Raw genomic sequence first — 12293 nt, forward strand, 5'->3', positions numbered from 1 at the left:
CCAGCTACGGCCACTCACTCCGGTCCTGTCCCCAGCTGCGGCCGACGGCACCTGAGAGTTTTCCAAAGGCGATTAGATGGCTGGCGATAGAGAGCGGTGAGGCTCTCCCCGGGGTCTGCTCAGCTTCTCCTCCACGGCGGAGCGGGGAAGGCAGCTGGGATGTGCCGAGCGGGGCTGGGGGCTGCCGGGGCGGACGGGGACGGGTTGGAGCAAGGTCAGGGTCAGGTCCCAAACTGCCCACCCCCCCAGCAAGGGGCCGGCCTGCTCCTGCTGTGTTTTGGCACGGGCAAGCAGAGCCCTTCAAAGCGTCCGCATCCCTAAAAAAAAACCCCAGAGGCATCGGACATCTGAGACCTCTCCCTTCCTGCTCGCCGAGCCCCCGAGACTGCGGCGGGTTTAATCTCCCCCGGGAATCAGCAGAGGGGCTGGGCCTGACAGCAACATCTTTGTAGGGCTGTAATAAAGAATGACTTATTTTGACATTTATTTAAGAAATATTAATCTTTCATTTTCCTTCTAAATGCTCCTGTTTGCTAAGGAACTATCTGTTACCTAAGTGCTCCGATAAATCTTCTAAGGTAAAATTACATGTTAGATGCTGCCAGAAGGGTACATTTAAGAATACTTCCTAAATTATCAACTGCATTAATCTTAATTACTTCGGTAAAAGTAGAGTCTGGCATTAGGGTGAACTAAATTGAACGGGTGTTTGTTTGTCTTTATCATATCACATATTTGAGATCATTTAACAGAACGCAGATAAAAGGCGCGTGGGGCAGCGAGGTACAGAGCAGCTGCCTAATGAAAATGATGGCTCCGGATGACAAAGTGCAGGCAGGAGGGGACCGCAGGAACCCCTGGGGTCCCCGATGCGGCAGGACCTGCCTGGGGCAGAGCGGTACACGCCCGGAGGAGCACGGCAAAAAAATAAAATAAAAAAAAAAAAAATCCAAATGAACTCCTCAGACATAATTTTGAGTGATTAGCGCGGAAGGTTGGAAGGATAAAAGCAGGTCAGTGTCCCACCGGGTGCTGGGGGGGGAGGCGAAGGGCTCTGGGTACCGGCGCATCCCCCATCACCCTGCGGGTGCCCCGGCAACCAGCCCGCATCCTGCCGGGGCACAAACGGACAGAGCAGGATGGACCGCGGCCCGTGCTCAAGTTTTTTGCCGAAATTTGGCCGCTGTCCTGCTTATTTGGAGAACCACAGCGTGCCTGAGTGGGCGCAGGCCCTCGCTTCGAGATGAGCGCATCGCTCAGTATTTTAAGGCACAGAAATGAAATTAAGTGTGGGATTAAGTGCTCTCTTTCACTGGGGCCTTGGAGAGGTATTAAATATTGCTGCGATGAAATCTTGCCATCTCCCCAGGTCTGCGTGACCTGGGCAGATTCATTATCAAAGCGAAGTGAATTTGCATAAGCCAAAAGGGAAGATTTTTCTTCTTCTTTTAAAGTTAACAAAAATTTGTCCATTGATACTCCTACGTATGGGATGCTGAAAGGGAGCTGGCGGAAGAAAGGGAGAAATGATTCTGCGTGCTGCCCGAGATGCAGATTAAGGATGGATTTTGGGGAAGGGGACCCAGCGGCAGCACCTTGACTGTCCCCAGCCGTGGCTGACCCCCTCAGGCATCGCCATGGCGCGGCACGCCGCCGTCCCACGTCACCGCATCCCCCTCGTCCCGCTTTCCCGAGATAGGGCCCCGCTCCTCATTTCCCTCCTCGCCTTCCGTAACCCCCCAAAAAAGGAAGAAAAAAGCAAAAAAGCAAAGGCAATGACACCATTCCCAGGTCTATATCACATTTCCTTCCTCCCGGCAGAGCCTGGGTCTGCTCCAAGCTGCCTTCCCTGGTCAAACGGGGACAGGAAACCCGAGAGCGATGAGCACATCACCGGCATTTTCACCCAAGCCTCATTTAGCTCCTTGTCCTTTCAGCATCCTTCTCCTCCCCTTCGCTCGGCGGCACGGCTGCTCGGGGATGGGGGGGGGGTGCACAGCAGATCAGAATCTGTCCCACGTTCATTTGGCCAGTTCTGCCTTTGAGCAGACACACACACGCACACGCACGTGCGTATCTCTGAGTGAAATTAATTGGCTCGTTGCAATTAACGCAGTCACGGACTTCAAATGGGGTTTTGCTCCTGTGTCGGCTGGATGCACGAATCCAGCCCTCACCCATGGGGGTCCCATGAGCCCCCCGTTCGCGGGTGAGCAACCGGGGAAGGCTGCTTTCCTGCAGCGCTCGTCCCTTCTATGTCCCCACCGATGCCCAGGGACTCCGGTCTTGCCGAGCGCCAGCAGACAGACTGACGGACTGCCACCTCCCCGGCGGAGGCTGGTCTCTGCGAGAGTAGCAAAATCCCATTATTCCTCCCCAAGCTGCTCTTCCTTAGAGGGTGCGACGGCCCCAGAGACCCAGGCGCAGCCGGGTTTGGTTTTGGCAGACAGAGAGAGCGGCATTTCACGCCGGGGCTTAGACGAACCGCGGGCGGCACGAGCAGCATCGCTGCACCAGGCAGCAGCCCAGCATGGATGCTCTGAGAGCACCCACCCACCCACGGTTCGGGTGATCTCGTCACCCGCTGTGCCTCTCCCCGAGCTCAGGCAGGAGGGATGACCCTCAGCGGGAGCCCTTCCAAGCCCACCCCCGGTCACGCAGACCCCTCATCCCCGTTAACGCACCCTGGCCCCATCCCTGGCGGTACCCGACGGCCGCGGCAGCCATCCCAGCCCGGAGAGCAGCGATGCTCCCATCCAGCCCGAACTAGTTACCGCATGATCTGATAGGAGGAGACTCCTGCTAGATTTGGGGGCTTTTAAGCTGTCAACTTTCCTATAATTATTAGCAATGTTTTAAATAAGCTCTCTTCTGAAATTTGCTTCTGAAAGACAAGATTAATGAGCATTTCCTTTGGGGATTTATTGCACTGTTAATTATTCTCTTCCAGAAATTCGGTTCAGAATATTATCAGCTTTTTTTTTCAATTAAAAGTGATTATAATTTGCTCTGTATAAAAGAAAAGTGGATTTAAAAAAAATATTATAATAGCCCCCCTTCCTGATTAAGTATAATAGTCAAGTGATGGAGATAAAAGTAGCCAGTGGCTCTGGCAGGCCACGTCGTGCAGACATGAACTTGGCAACCCCCCCCCTCCCGCAGCAGCTCCATCCCCGGTGGGGTCCAGCTCTGGGGATAACGGGATGCATAGAGGCCGACTTGCAATTTATGGAGATTTCCTGCAGAGGGAAGCAAAGGTGTCTGCAAGCGGGCGTCTGGCGCGGTACCAACTTTGGATGGGGGGTTCAGGGAGGAGGAGGCTGGGGATGGTGAGACCCAGCGATGCTGCTCCAGCAGGAACCTTCTTCCGAATAACGTTCGGTTACGATTTCAGGGCTCGAGGTGGAGGCCAGGAGATGCTCCGTGGGAGACCGATCCCAGTGGGAGCGTGCAGCGGGAAGGTGTTGGTAGAAATGGTGGTTTCTCTTTTCACTGAAAAAATGTGGGGTTTGAAGTAGGACCCAAGCAGGGACGGCCCTGGAGAAGGGGCTCAGGTCCCCGAAATGCCACCCGGGCCAGGCAGCAGCGCCTCGCCAGTTCACACGCCATTCGCCCTCCCCAGCAGACATTCCTCGTGTGTCTCCCAAATGCAAAACATTCAGAAACTGCTCCGAATACAAATGCTTGCTGGGTGGGGGACGGATCCGATTACACCCAGGGCACAGGGGGGAGCAGCCCCACGCACGGCTTTGCTGGAAACCCCCCTGCAGACTGCACAAGAACCCCAGACCGCGTCCACTGCAAGGTTTGCTTTAACCCCAGCCTGTCCCCGCAAGAGCCCCGCTGCTTGGCTCGGCTGCTGAGCCCACATACCCGGGTGAGTGGCACATCACAGATCAAGTGGGATCCCCGGGGGCGCGCAGCCCGGCCTCTGCAAAGCGCGGTGTGCGTCGCCCATCTCCCAGCGCACCTTCCCTCTGCCTACCCAAACACGCCAGCCCGGGACTGCGGGACCTCCGGCTGCCACGCCGTGGGTACCCCTCCTCAGCCAGCCCCCACGAGCTGGCACGACCGACTTGCGTCCTCTGTGAGCTCGCGCACGCACCGGCGATGTCCCTGCAAAATCCTGGCCGCTCGCAGGAGCGATGCCAGCTCCATCCCTTCCCACGGGAGCTCCGGCGCTCGCAGCCGGCACCGTGCAGCCGTCCTCCGCTGTCTGCGACCTGCAGCTGCGGCGCAGACGCTGCTGCAAACCCCCCACGGCCGCATCCCTCCCCGTTGCTGCTGGAGAGCGGGGACCCCACCAGCCCCTGCAGCAAGGGAGGGTTTTAATACCATCCCCTTAATTTACTGCCTGTTTACTCCTTTCCGTAAGTGATGTCCTCTGCTTGGCCACAGAAAAACCAACCAGGAGCAGGTCCTCGCTGCCCAGCCCTGGGTTTGTGTCTGCTCCAGAGCATCTCCCCATTGCTCGGCCAGCGGCGTGCGTCAGCACCTTCCCGTCCTCCCCACGCCGAAGGGGAAGCAGACGGCTCAGGGGTCTGGGGGAAGGAGAGCGCCTGCGAGGAGGGAATCGCATCCCAGAGAGCAGGGAGGGCAGCTCGGGAGTTTTGGGGTGTTGTGTCCCCTCCTTTTAGGCTCCTTCTCCCACCCGTGGGGTTGGGATGCATCCGTGGGTACCACATCACCACGGGGAGCTGCACCCACGGGCGGCGGGAGCGGGGCCATGGTGATTTTGATGGAGAATGACCCGGTTTGGCTTCCTCTGGATGGGGTTGCTGCCTGAAGCCAAGCTTGCCATCGCCTCCAGCGCCTTGCACGGCCTTTCCCTGGGATCCATGGCCCTTTGGAGGCAGGAGGGATGTGCCACGTGGGAAACCGCAGCGGAGGATCAGGGCTTTAGGAAAGGGCTTGATGCTCAGACTGCAGCATCACCGCAGCTCCTCGCCAGGATGGTCCCCAAGCTCTATCCTGTCTGAGCTGCAAAACACACTGGCTGCGCGGTGCTGAGCTTTTAGCCCACGCCGGGGCACAGGCATGCCAGGAATGTCGTATTTCGGGCAGCAGGACCCCGAAAAATGAGCTGCCCTGGTGCAGCCCCCTCCCGCCCCGGCTGGCTGCGGACGCCGGCACTGAGAGATGCTCTCTGTTCTCAACGGGAGCAAAACCACTCAGGGCCAAGAAAAACGCCCGGAGCTATAAAAAGGCTGGCGAACAGAAGGACATTCATGGTGAACTTCAATCGGCTGCTTCGTGAAGATGCTGGTGGCAGTCGGGCGGGTTCCATCCCCATCCGGGGAGCAGCGGCCGGCTGCCAGCAGCGGGCAGTGCCCGGGACGGCAAGCAGCTCGGCCGTCCTCCGCCTGCCGACGCGATGCGGACGTGTCAAAGCATCGGTGATATTAAAAGCGGGAGGGATTTGCACGCCTCACCGGTGCAGCCCTGGTTTGTGGGGTGAGGAGGAGCTGGATCAAAGTCCAGCCATGCTTTCTGTCGTCCCTCCCGGGTGCCGGGTCCCCTCCGGCCCCTCTCCAGGAGGGTGACAGCAGTCTGTGGCCGCGGAGACCCTCCCGCACCACGAAACATCAAAGCCGGGCGGCCGCTCGGGTCAGGTTTGTTTGCAGGTGCCAAACACAAGTCCGGCACATGCCTGAAACTTCAAAGGGTGAGTAATGAAAAGCATTTTGCCGATGGGTTTCCAGGCACACGCGGCCCTTCCCGCTGGTCCAGCTGCTGGGTGGCAGATGTGGGCGGACATCCCTGTGCCCCAGCCACGGCAGGGGAGGGCACAAGCCAGGCGATACCAAGGTGGAGAAAACCCAGCGAAAGGCTCCGTGTTATTTCTTCGGCTTTTTTTTTTTTTCTTTTCTTTTTCACCAGGCACCATCCGTGAGCGAGTGCAGTTGAATAACGCCAATATTCATGGCCTGGACAAGCCCAGGCTCTGTTTGCTCGGGAGGCGTGTTTTCTCCAGAGACACGCCGAGCGACAAAATCCCCTTCCTCGTGCCGGCGTGTATTTCTTTCATCAGTCAAAAAAAATTAGCAGAGGATATTTCAGAGGGCTGAAGAATGGCATCCTGCAAATATTTTCCTTTTACTGATGCCATGTGAGGTGGAAAAGCTCTCGGTGTCCAAGCCCATCCCTGCTTCGCTGGTCCAGGTATCGGTCCGGCGCAACATCCCTCCTTAGCACGTGCTTGTACGATGCAAATTTAGGACTGGGAATTTCCCTTCTGCTTCAGGGTATGGTTTTCAGGCAGAGCAGGGAGATTTTAAGACGACGTCTCAGGGAGACCAGGTATGAGGAAAGGACGCTGCTGCCCTTCCTGCAGGGAAAACGCAGATGCAGCCGCTCCTGGGGCTGAATCGCAGCGGTGAAGTGATGCTGCAAGGCAGAAGTGGCCGGAAAGCAGAGAAGTGAGGTGGGGATCTGGCCATTGCCCCTGCCCCGGGGCGGGCAGCATCGCCGGGGACCGGGCTCCATGCTTTCCCATGCATCTCATCCCTTTCCTCATCTTCGGCCACCGAAGGAGGAACGAGAACAAAACCCCCACCCTGATGCTCTGGGAGTCTGGAAAAAAATGTGTATTTTTATATCCTGGCTGGAAAACTGAATTCTTCCAAACAGCGACAATTTTTTTTTTAAAAAAAAATCTTGCTTCTGAAAAACGGGTGAAACCCACTCATTAGCGGTTTCTCTCCAGACCCCAGTGGTGGGCAGATGTGGGCAGGAGAGGGAAAGGGGTCGGGGCATCGCTCCCCATCCAACGGGTCACGCTCATCCCAGGATTATTTTTCCTCCCCGCAGAAAGCATCCCAGACAATACCTAATGCGATGGACACCGGAAACTATTTATTTCCCTCAGCTATTTAGCAACGACCGAACCAGTGCTAATGCAATATTACTAAACCCCGCATAGTTTTACAGTGAATTCACAGACCAAGAGGGTTTTGGGTTTTTTTTTTTTTTTTTCCCCCTTCACCTGGAGATTTAATGCTGCTGGGAGCAGGCAGGAGATATTTGCAGGGAGAAACCGGGTGGGATATTCGTGCCGGCGTGGGGATGGGTCTGCGGAGCGAATAACTTCATGCATCTCTCATCTGCCACACTCCTTTTCCTTGGTTTTTCCAGCAAAAACCTTGCAACTAATAATTTTCACACATGGTGCAAGAGCTGCCGTAAAGTGGCTGCTTATTTCATTAACAGCTGCCGGCTGCTATCGGGTTTAGGGAAAGGGGGTGTTGGAGAAGGGCCGCCCGCGCCCCGTGGGGTATCGCTTTACCCCGCCGCTTCCTGCCCAGGTGAACCCACACAAACCCGCCTGTGTGATGGAAAACATTCGGGACCCGAGACACGTTTCCAACCGAAAACACAGGCTGCGATTCAGCTTCCCTCCCCTGCCTTCCAAGACGTCCTCCTTTTAACACAGAAAGTGGCATTTATCTCAGGATTCCTCAAAGCCACAGTACAAAAAAAAAAAAAAAATATATATATATATAAAAAAAAAAATTAAATATAGGTCTGGGAGTCTGCCTGTGCCCTGCTAGCCATCGCCGTGCCCACGCTGCCCGTCTCCTCGGGGCAGGCAGCGCTGCCTGCAACAAACCTGCCCCCCGGGGCGGTCGGTGCCCCTCGTGCGCGTGGGGATGCTGGGGGGGGGCTGCTCCCCAAACAAACTACCCTGCGCAAGCGACCCTACAATAACAAGCCGGGGATCAGCCAGAGGGAAGTGGGTTCACCATCCTGGGTCCTCCCGAAAATGAGACGAACTGGGGAGATGGAGACACGGCGAGAGGACAACTCCCTCGCGCCCGCGGCCGCTCCTGGTACGTCCCAGCGTCCTGACACCCAGCCTGCCTTCCCCCGAGCCACCCTTTAATCTTCCTCGCTGCGTGTTTCTAAACTGAGACTTACAATGATTGACCCTGGAGCAAGACTTTGTTTTTGTTTTTTGGGTTTTTTTTTTTTTTAAAGCTGGTTGGCAAAAAATACATTACAAAGAGGAAAATGTGCTGCCTGCCTCTGCCCCGGGACAGGGCCAGCAAGCATGGCGAGGGCTGCGGGGACGCGAGGACTTTGCCCGTCGTGCCTCACCAGGGCCAAGCGCAGGCAGAGCTTGGGGGTTACTTTTCCCTTTCATCGGATGCCAGCTTTCAGCCCAGGATTTATACGGTCAACTCCAAAATCCCTGGAAGGCAGGGCTTGGCGCGGTGGGAACACAGATGCTGCCTTTCCCCTGCTGCTGTAATTACGCCACCAAACTTAGAAAGCAGCGGAAGAGCCGTATGTAGCGCTACAATTAGGAGGCCGTTTAATTGCAGTGCAATTGCGTATTGTTTTTGTCTCCCTGGCTCCAGTCGCCAACAACCAGCTGAGCGTCAGGAGCCACACTGCAAACCCAGGCACGCCGCTCCCCGGCACCCCCTGCTCACGCATCCTCCGAGCATCACTGCCGCGGTGACGCATGTGGCCAGACAGCTCCGGGGACGGCAGGCTCGGCACCCCAAAGGTGACCCGTCACACACGTACGGCCCCGTTGGGTCAAGAGCAGCGGGCAAACCTGGCCAGAGCATCCAGCCGGGGAGGGAGCCACCGAAATATGTGGCTGCTTGATGCAAGATGCTTTCTTTGAGCAACAGACGCTGTTCCCCTCTCGCTGGGACTCCCCTTCCTCCTGCCCAAGGCACACCGGCTGGCCTCAGGAGCAGCCAGGAACGATTCCTCCCTGTCAGCCCGGCGATTAAAATGGATATATGCGTGGAACCGGCCGCAGCAATGGAGACGACATGGGAGAGCAGCTGATTTATATCGCCTTGCCCCTGCAGACGCTGCGCATAAATCTGCTGCTTTTTCAAGGCAAAGCGTGAATCAGAATAGCTCCGCTCGACTTCGTTTTATCTCCTCGCCGCGTGACTCATCCTCAGAGTGTCAAGTTGGGCTCCCTACGGAAAAGCGACAGATGTACACGGCCAGCGAGCTGGCTTTGCATTGGGGATTTCACAGTGCCCGGCGGGAGCGGTGCCACCACCAACTCCATCCTTGTCTATGGAGAAAATGAAGGTCCTTGAGGAAAAACGGTCTGACACAGGCAGGTGCACACCGGTTTGGGCAGAGCCAACTCAGGTCCCGCAGGCGTTGCCACATCCCAGGGTTTAAGGTGGAGCAAAGTCCCCCGAGATGCTCACCAGCCCCGCGGCTGCAAGAAGCTTCCGTGGATTTATCCAGCTGCGGCAGCAGGAGGAGGGATGCACGGGGAGACCCGGAGCGCATCCCCGGTGTGGGCAGCCCGGCCGGGGCTACGCGACTCTGACAGAGGTGGAAAACACGAGCAGGGTCTGGCATCTTCTGCGGGATGCTCCAGGTTGATGGCACTGCCGAAAGGAGGGACGATAATACTCAAATATCAAGTTTAAAGTGTTCTGAAAGTGGGAGCAGGTCTGAGGAGAAAGACTGGGGGAACGTTGTGTTCCCACCAGGGCTGGGGTCTCCTCCAAGCCTCTGCCCAGCCATTCACGGGCAAGGCCCTTTAAAATGACCGTGCACGGTGACTTAACTCTCACATTTCATCATTTCCATCCTAGAAACGTCTATAATGTTCAGCAGTTAGCAAACGGGGCCGGGCATCCTCTGATGAGCGCTCTGCTCCCCGCGCCGCGGCGGTGGCAGGGACTTTGCCGGAGGAGCCGGACACATCTCCTGCACCACGCAGGAAGGTGGCTCCTCTTGTTTTCACAGCTGATGTCAGGTCTGGAGAGGCTGCCGCAGAGCTACGCCGGGGAGGAAACGCGGCAGAGGGTCGGCCGGCAGCTGTGGCCGCTGCTGCCTGCACCTGGGCTTGTCTCGGAGCCGCACCGATGGGGAGGCGCCGGGATCTGCAGCACCGGGGGGGTGCAGAGGAGGCTTTCCAGGGATGAGCTGCTGCTCCGAAGCACCGCTGAGCTCTGCGTGCTCGGGAGCACGGAGGGAACGGCAGCATCGCTGTGTGATGCTCTAGCGAGATAACGCGGAGAGCCACTGATGTCTTGCAGAGCACTTCAAAAGCTGCCTGCAGGATCGCTGGCTGGAAGGCATTGGGGGAGCGTAGAGGGTCAGACCCCGGTCTCGTTCCCCCGATGTCCTCAGCCCTCCTTACCCCGGGCTCTGGTGCACACGCAGCCTGTGAGGGAGGTGACGTGGAGGTGGGGATGGAGAGCAGGGGGCCTGGGTGCAGCCGGCAGCGTGGACACGGTGAGAACTGCGTGGACAGCCACGAAGGGAGAGATGTCCCGGCAAAGCCCAGGGACGTGCAGCCACCCTGGGCCTTGGTGGCAGCAAGGATGCTGCTCAAAACCTGGCTCCAGAGAAAGACCGGAGAGTCCTTTCCCTTCCTTCCTTTAACGATCTGCTCTCAATAAGGTGATCAGCAAAAGGAAATACAGATATAAGCAGATCGTCCAGAGTCCTTTCATTGCACCCCGCTGTTGAACGCTTCCCAGAAAGCTGCGGAGAGCTCGGCCGAGCCCAACACATGCCTGTCCCCAGTGTCACAGCACAACTGCCATCGGCCTGTCCCCCTCTGCAAAAACAACAGGCGAAGAAAGAGCACTTTTGTTTCTTCCTCCTCTATTGACACAGCTGGGAGGGCTGGAGCCGGGGGAGGTTCCTGCTCCGGAGGGCCAAGAGCCTCCGCACACTCGCTTTGTAGCTCAGGCTGGGCTGGAAGAGGCGAAGCTCCTTCGCCCACCTCACACGGGGTCGTGGGGCGCAGCCAGAGCATCCCTGGGCCCGTGCCCCGAGCGAGCGAGGTGGCAATGGGGACAGATGTCACCCCAGCTGCTCCCGCTGGGTCCCCTCCGAGCCGGGAGCTCTGGGACGGATCGTTCCTGGGAGGACGGTGACGGGCAACCCCGGAGCTGCGGCTGCCGGCACTGTGCTGCGCAAACCGAGCCCAGCCGAGCCCCCCCATCGCTCCTCCTGCATCCAAGCCAGGGATGCTCCTACAATCCCAAGGGATCTGCACTGCGGGCCGGGCCGTGCCCAGCTCCCTGCAGGCACGAGCCACCGGCCTTCGTCTTCCCCTGCCCCGCGGCATCCTCCCAGCTCGGGGGGACACGGCACGATACCCGCAGAGACCCACAGACCCCGCAGGCGAGCCCGGCTCCTTGGCCAGCCCTGCGCCGCTCTGCTTTTAATCGGCAGGCACCGACCCCTCCTCTCCCTCCCATTTCTGTTGGGGAATTTACTGCAGATGTCCAGTGCAGCTATTTTATTGCCATTGATTCTAAGCACCCCAATCAGTGCTGTAACGACGGGGGAAGACATTAATTAATAAGCTGTAGAGAGGAGCTATACGTTTCCCCATAGAAGAGCCCTTAGGCGTTGCTGTGCGTGTGTTGGCTGGGATTTGGGCCGGGGCGGGGGGGGCAGTTTAATCTTTTAAGGCAGAATGTGCCCTCCAAGCCAAACTCGGGGCCTCATCCAGCCAACATTTAAAAGCATGCGGCATCCTGCTTCACAGCACCCCGCGAGCATCGCCCCCGAGCATCCTCCTCCCGGGATTTTGCCATTGACTTGCACGGAGCCGGGGCCGAATCCGGCCACCCGGCCATCGCACGATCGGCGGGTTTCCTCCGGCCTCCGAGGCAAGAGACAAATGCAAAGCATTCCTTTATCTCCCTGCCTCTACCGAACGACAGGCAAAGCAATAAAATGCATTTTTTTATAGAGCTGTAAATTTAATTTCCTTTTAAACCATTTGCTTCCACTTATAACTCAATGGAAATCCTGCGCTGCTGGCAAAGCTGCAGCCTCCCTGTCCTGCCATCAATGTATAGAAGCAGAGGGCTGCAGTTTTTGGATGAGCTTAAAAGTTGATGGAAGGGAAGATGGGGTGGGGGAAGAGAGGAAAATTCTTAGGGCATTAAGGGCCTATTTTCCATCTTCCTCAAGGGAAGAGCTTGAGCTGCTTTACGGGGGCACAATTAAAGCTGTTTCTGTCTGCAGGACAAAAGTTTAGCCCCAGATTTCGCTGCGAAGCCGGGGATGCTGGTTGTGAGGGGGAGAAAAATAATGATTTTCCAGCCTGAAAAACCATGTGTGGGGTTTAGATTTGGTGCTAAGAAGCAAGAAGAAGCGGCATGGGCTCATGCATGTGTCTGGCATCCTTACACCGTCAGGAAACCAGAGGGAATTTTCCCCGGCGAGCAAGGGGGCAGCACCGGGATCACCCGCCATCAGCACGGGACATCAACCTCGGCACGAAGCGGCGGCCGGCGGGCGTTGGGGTTGACCTCCTGCCTTCAGCAGGACCT

At 57.3% G+C, this 12293-nt stretch overlaps 1 protein-coding gene across 1 annotated transcript in view; it reads right to left on the reverse strand.

The window, feature by feature from the left end:
* ZNF469 (zinc finger protein 469) overlaps nt 1-12293 on the reverse strand; it is a 69269-nt gene that overhangs the window by 20785 nt on the left and 36191 nt on the right. The gene's annotated exons all lie outside the window — the stretch shown is intronic.

The sequence above is a fragment of the Grus americana genome, chromosome 13 (genome assembly GCF_028858705.1).
Source record: "Grus americana isolate bGruAme1 chromosome 13, bGruAme1.mat, whole genome shotgun sequence".
Taxonomy (NCBI): Eukaryota; Metazoa; Chordata; class Aves; order Gruiformes; family Gruidae; genus Grus; species Grus americana.